Source organism: Taurulus bubalis (assembly GCF_910589615.1).
Source record: "Taurulus bubalis genome assembly, chromosome: 17".
In the NCBI taxonomy this organism is placed as follows: domain Eukaryota; kingdom Metazoa; phylum Chordata; class Actinopteri; order Perciformes; family Cottidae; genus Taurulus; species Taurulus bubalis.
Genome location: NC_136605.1, coordinates 2,617,269 through 2,623,795, shown reverse-complemented (window position 1 = coordinate 2,623,795; position 6,527 = coordinate 2,617,269).

Genomic DNA, 6,527 nt, shown 5'->3' with positions numbered 1-6,527 from the left:
TGAATCAAATTGCTGGTCCGCTGAAGGAGCACTGGAAGCGGCTTCATTCAGACACTCGTCCTGGAGGAGTCAGAGCTGTGTGCGACTACGGATAATATTATGAACCCAGACACGGGGCGGTTGATGTTCCGACGTGTGTGGGACTTCCTCAACAAGTATAAAGCAGAACAAGTGGTTATTTACCTGGTGGATGAAGGAAATAGTAAATGTTTTCACAGACACTGAGATAAGCCCGGGCCCTTTTCCGCAGCGATGGTTGCGAAAAAACTAATTAACCACATAGAGCGAATTTTTCACCTGCGCCGCGATATAGGTGAAGTGGCGTTGCGAAAATTCGCAACTGTTTTGGTGTGCCGTGTTCACACCAAAACGGTTGCGAAATATTTGCACGTCCAGATTACATGTTAAGTCAATGCACAGACGTGTTTGGTTGCGAAAAAGCGGATTTTTCGCCGGGCATCGCGATAGAGGCGAAGTGGCGTTGCGAATATTCGCATATACCGCTTTTCCGCTTTTTCGCCGGCGTTGAAATATTTCAACTCCAGCAAATAATTCGCCGACGCGGAGTTGCGAAAGCCAATCAGCGTTGAGAAGCTCCGCCCGGCATCACCGCCGTTACTGAATCAAACTGCTGCGGGTCCGCTGAAGGAGCGCTGGAAGCGGCTTCATTCAGACACTCGTCCTGGAGGAGTCGGAGCTGTGTGCGACTACGAATAATATTATAAACCCAGACACGGGGGTGGTTGACGTTCCGACGTGTGTGGGACTTCCTCAAAAAGAATAGGCAGAACTAGTGGTTATTTACCTGGTGGATGAAGGAAATAGTAATTGTTTTTACAGACACTGAGATAAGCCCCGCCCCCTTCCCCAGCTATGGTTGCGAAAAAACGAATTAACCACATAGAGTGAATTTTTCACCTGCGGCGCGATATAGGCGAAGTGGCGATGCGAAAATTCGCAACTGTTTTGGTGTGAACACGGTATTACGGCAGCACTGTTTTGGCTTCATCCTTCTTGACCGGCTTGAGTATGTGGACATGGAAAGTGGGCTGGATGCGCATAGACTGGGGAAGTGTGGGCCGTTGCGGGATTGATGACCTTTGGGACAGGAAACAGACCCAAAAAATGGGTAGCCAACTTCCTGGATTCCGCCCTGAGAGATAGGTCCTTTGACCGGCAGATATTTTTACCAGGAGTGTAGTAAGCGCCGCCGCTCCCATAAAGTGCACTACGCGCTGTGCGTAGGGCACCAGGCACGGGGGGGCACCACAAAATATACAACAAAAAAAGCATCATAGTTATAATAATTATAATGCCAATATTATTTTAGTATAGAAATATTAGACACCTTTTAAGCATGTGTATGTCACAAAACAGGCAGAACAAGAGATATATTTAATTACAAAAAAGTGGTGCACCCCCCAAAACAAATACACATTCAACTTCCCAAGCTTATCGTGGGTGCCCTTCTCAGTGGCGAACTTTGACAGTAAGCTTAAAAAAGATGGCCTCAAAAAGACAACAGGAGTCAGGGTCAGAAAAAAGGAAAAGAAAGAAACTGCGAGATGATGCCCGTGCATCTCTTTCAGGTAAGTCCATGTTTAATCATTGTTAAATACGGGAAATGTGCGCTGCTAATGTAATGGTTAGCCTATGCATACACCTCGAACTCAGGGCTCTCAAGTGTCACGCATTGAGCGTGACTGTCACGCATTTCGGTCTTAAGTCACGCCCTCACACCACACATCGTATTTCTCACGCTGAAAAAAACCTCTAGGCTATTTAATGGCCCGCAGCGCACAAACATGACCTGGTCACGCTGCCCTCACCATGGAGGAATCAAGCACGTCTCCCCCGAATCCCCTGGACTCATCAGCCAATCAAAAAAAAGAAATGGGCGACACGAATAGCCAATCAGAAAAACGGATCTGTTGTATCTGGGTGAAATGTAATCCAGCAACCAGCAACCAATGAAAATGAATCTAATAATAATAATATGGGGGGGAGGGGAGCTGGTCTGTGGGCATACGGAGGCGCGGCCGGGGGGGTGAGGGGGAGGAGGAGGAGGAGGATATGTCACTCTTACCTGTCTTAAAATCTTGAGAGCCCTGCGAACTAGCTGACGTTATTGCTAATGTTAGCAGGGCTCTCGAGTTTTGAAGACAGGCAAGAGTGACATATATCCCCGGGAGCCGTTGACGGGGGAAGGGGGGCGGGGATGGGGGGGGGGGGGGGGGGGCGACCAATACGCACCGCCGGACAGCTCCAGTCCCGCCTGTCCCGTATTCCAATCACAGCCTTTTTTATTCGTATCAGTGAAAAGAGAAACATATAACAGTTAAGCGTAATCTGTGCTCTGGAGACAAGCGCCTCTCAACTGCACATTTACAAGTAGGCCTAACTGACGCCAGCTAGATGTTACTTTACTTTACATTCTATTATGCTTTTATATTAGACTAGATTTATCAAATAGTTGATAAATATAGGGGGAGAGCACCTTGGCTGCATGCCTTCAGTTTTAAATGTTTATAATGTTTTCAGTATAAGATTCTTTGTTTGAATATTTTGTCTCTTTCTATAGTGATCCTTTTTCGTTATATTTCTAAATTAAAGCAGGCTCTATGCTGAGATACGTACAACAAGGACAAGCACATGACCAAGACGATGATGCAGACAAGGAGCAACGTCTTGCAGCTCTGTAGACTCCACAACAACGAGCCCTGATGATGATCAACAACCCTCAACCAGCAGTTTAGGGACAGATCCGCAGAGAACCACCACCTCTGAAGGTCCTGTGCATTGAGAGTCCATCAGCAGGTGACAATGTAGAGACCTGTCTGCCCCCTCCAACTGATCCTGCTCTTTGGCCGCCACAAGTTTTAGACGTGGATCGTGTTGAAAGAGGTCCATTTAAAATCCCATCAGATTTTAATTTTCCAAGGGGACTAGATGGCAGGGCGTTTCATAGTAGCCTACAATTCAAAACACTCTCAAATGGAGAGAAAATCATGAGAAGTTGGCTTGTTTACTCGCAACAAAGCAATGCTGTGTTCTGTTTTGCGTGTAAGCTTTTCAGTTTGAAACCTATAAAGCTGACAGATGCTACAGTGACTGGTCCAACATAAACAGTAGATTGAAGAGTCATGAATGTAGCTCAGACCATGCCCAGTGCATGTTTAAATGAGAGAACTGGACATGCGTTTACATAAAAATATGACAATAGACCACCAGGAACTGATATTGTTGGAGCGAAGAAATGCAGACGTGTGCCTCTATAGAGCCTCCCAAAACTGGTGGAAATGCTTGATCCATACAGAATAGCATTATGGCTCTCTCAAAAATGATGTCTTTGTTTTTTTTTGATAATTTGGTCAAAGAGGATTTTGCACTTTACTTGAATGTGTGTTTTAGCTGTTGTGACCTTTCGTCCTCTAAATCTTTGTTTTATTTAAGAAGATTGACTATTCTTGTTTGTACATATTATTAGTTAATGTCATGTATGTGTTTACTAAAGAAAGGTTTGCACTTTCAAATGTACAGTGTGTGTTGGCTTGGTGTTAATAAACTGTTAAACTGGCAGAAATAAACTTATTTTTTTCCCGGGGGGGGGGCACCATGAAGGAGTTATGCTTAGGGCATCAAAATGACTAGCAGCAGCACTGAGTGTAGTAGGGGACAGAAAAACGGCGTGACGGTAAGGGTTCAACGTCAAGTTCTCTGGAACATGAGGACTGGTTTCGGGGGCAGATACACAGCGCCTTCTCTAATTTCTGATTCATGCGTTCGGTCTTGTCATTGGACTAACGGTGGAAGCCCAAGGACTGGCTGATGCTAGACCCATTCCAGAAACGAGAGGGGAACTTGGATTACGTCACTTTAGAGGCTATGGAAGTGAAAGACATGTCAGCTGTTTCTATGACTAATTTCCCCTACCTTGAGGGTTATTTAGGCAGGGGAATGAAGTGGGCAGATTCGGCAAAGCGGTCGACAACTTTGAGGATGACTGTGTTAGCGAGAAAGGCCAGGGAAATGTGGGACCAGTGACCGGTTCTCGTAGTTTCTTTCTGAATGTGAGTGCGATATGGGTCTTTGGTCATCAACAGATCTCTGAGAGAGGACTGCCCCAGCTCCAGAATTCACGGCGTTCACTCCCACAACAAACTGCTGCTAGGTGTCAGGAAAGGTGAGAATGGAAGCAACATGTTCTCACCAATCACCTGGTCCACTGCTGTAGACCTCATGATTTGGGTTTCTTATGAATAATGGTATAAGTTACCAAATCCCTGGAAAGTCAAAGTGTCTACTTTGAAAAAAGTCAAAAAATCTGATTCATTTGAGAAACAAGAGCTCTTCTGTATTTTTTTGTTGCCAGAGGGTGGGATGGCACACGTTTAGGAACCACTGCTTTATTATACAATGTTGTATATTATCGTGTATGTTGAATTGTGTGGTGTTATATTATAATATAACACCACACAATTCAACATACACGATAATACCATAGTAATGTGCAAACTACATGATTACATTGTAAACTTGAATAACCTGCTTTGGTGATACTGTACTAAATGATGACCATACAAATAAAGCAAAATGAGGGGGAGAAAAGGATAGGGGGTTGAAAGATGGATGGGAGAAAGAGACATTGATACATTGGTTGGTGTGCTGACTTTTGACAATTGTGTGTGTGTGTTCTGGGCAGAAGATGGGAAAAGTGCAGAAAGCAAAAAGCCTGAGACAGTCACAGCAAAGGAAAAAGAGACAGGCTAGAGAGAACTGTTCTTATAATTACAAAGGCAGCGGTAGATCAAGACTTTATAACGAGAGAGTTCACGTTATTTATTGTCATAAGCAACAACAATTACAGATAACCAATTGTTGGCAATGGAAATCTAAGTTCTCAGGGTCCTTCAACAACGATCATTAATTATAAAAAGGAAAGTCATGCAAACAACATAAAGAACACAAATCTAAGACATAAAGTAGAGCAAAGTTAAAGTGACAGTGTTTAAGTAATAAGCTCAAGAGTTCAAGAGCCATATGGCCTGCGGGATGAAGCTGTCCCTGAGCCTGGTGGTGCGGGAACAGATGCTGCGGTACCGTCTGCCCGACAGCAGCAGGCAGAACAGCTTGTGGCTGGGGTGGTTGGGTTCTTTTATTGGCCATCTTCCTTCACCGCTGGGTGTAGAGGTCCCCCATGGATGGCAGCTTTGTCCTAGTGATGTGCTGAGCAGTTTTCCCCACCCTCTGTAGAGCCTTGGGCTGTATTTACACCAAATCAGGCATTGCGTCCAATTGGCGCAAAATGTCGTCTAATGAACAAATACCAACAAGCAACTGAACGATGATCAACGTCTTTTGTTCCCGTATACGACGAAAAAATATCTAAAAGTTTATTACAATTTGGCGAAATTACAAATTCTCTTAATGGAATCTCAAATTTAAACAATGGCCGATGAAGTCAGAGATTTGTGTCCAATTCTGATGTGAAGTTATACATTGTCTTACAAGAGTGCAATGGACTTGCAATGGACTTCTGTGCAAAATAATCTGGATGGCCAGGAGCAGACAGACAGGCAGGAGGAACATACAAAACAGCAGCTGTGCAATGAGAAAATAAGCTAATTGGGAAAAATAATTAATACATGTAATGTATTTGTGAAAAACTTAGTATAACTTAGTAATTAAGGAGCAGTGTGCAGCCGTGAAGAGCAGGGGGAGCAACTGGGGATTCAGTGTCTTGCTCAAGGACACTTCGACATGCAACTATTAAAATTTCTTAAGACACCGACTCCCCTAGTTTCGTACCTTTTTTACTAGAGTTTGCAGGTCATTAAAAAAAATACTAGGAATCTTTATTGTAATATGCACAACAAAAACAGAGAGACAGTAAACAATAGTAAACTGAGACAGGCTCCCTGTAACAATGTTCATCAAATGTATCACGGAATTTGCGCAAGTACAAAATAAAATCAGTATCAATAAGGCATAGTATATTGCAGATGTTTAGTTTGGTTTTCATCGACTTTTCGATTATTTTATTTTTTTAAATCTCACATAAACAGGTGGATGGAAATTGCATATGCCTGAAACTAAAGCTTGACAGGCAAAACTGTATATGCCTGAACCTAAAGCTTGACAGGCAAAACTGCATATGCCTGAACCTAAAGCTTGACAGGCAAAACTGCATATGCCTGAACCTAAGGCTTGACATGCATAGCAACAGTAACTGGGGGGGGGGGGGGGCTTTATGCTAAGCTAGGCAAACCATGTCCTGACTCCAGCTCTATACATAGCACATGGACATGAGACTGAAATGAATCTTCTCGACTCACTCAGACAGGAAGGGATGTAGTGGATTCCCCCAAATTTCCAACCATCATTCCTTTTTTCAACAAGAGCGACAGAAAGTGACCCCTTACGTCACTGACAGAGGGAAGATCAAGGGCATAAAACTGCATTGTTGCGAGAGAGAGAGAGAGAGAGAGAGTTTCTGCATCTGTTCTTAGATGTGTACTGCAGGGTGG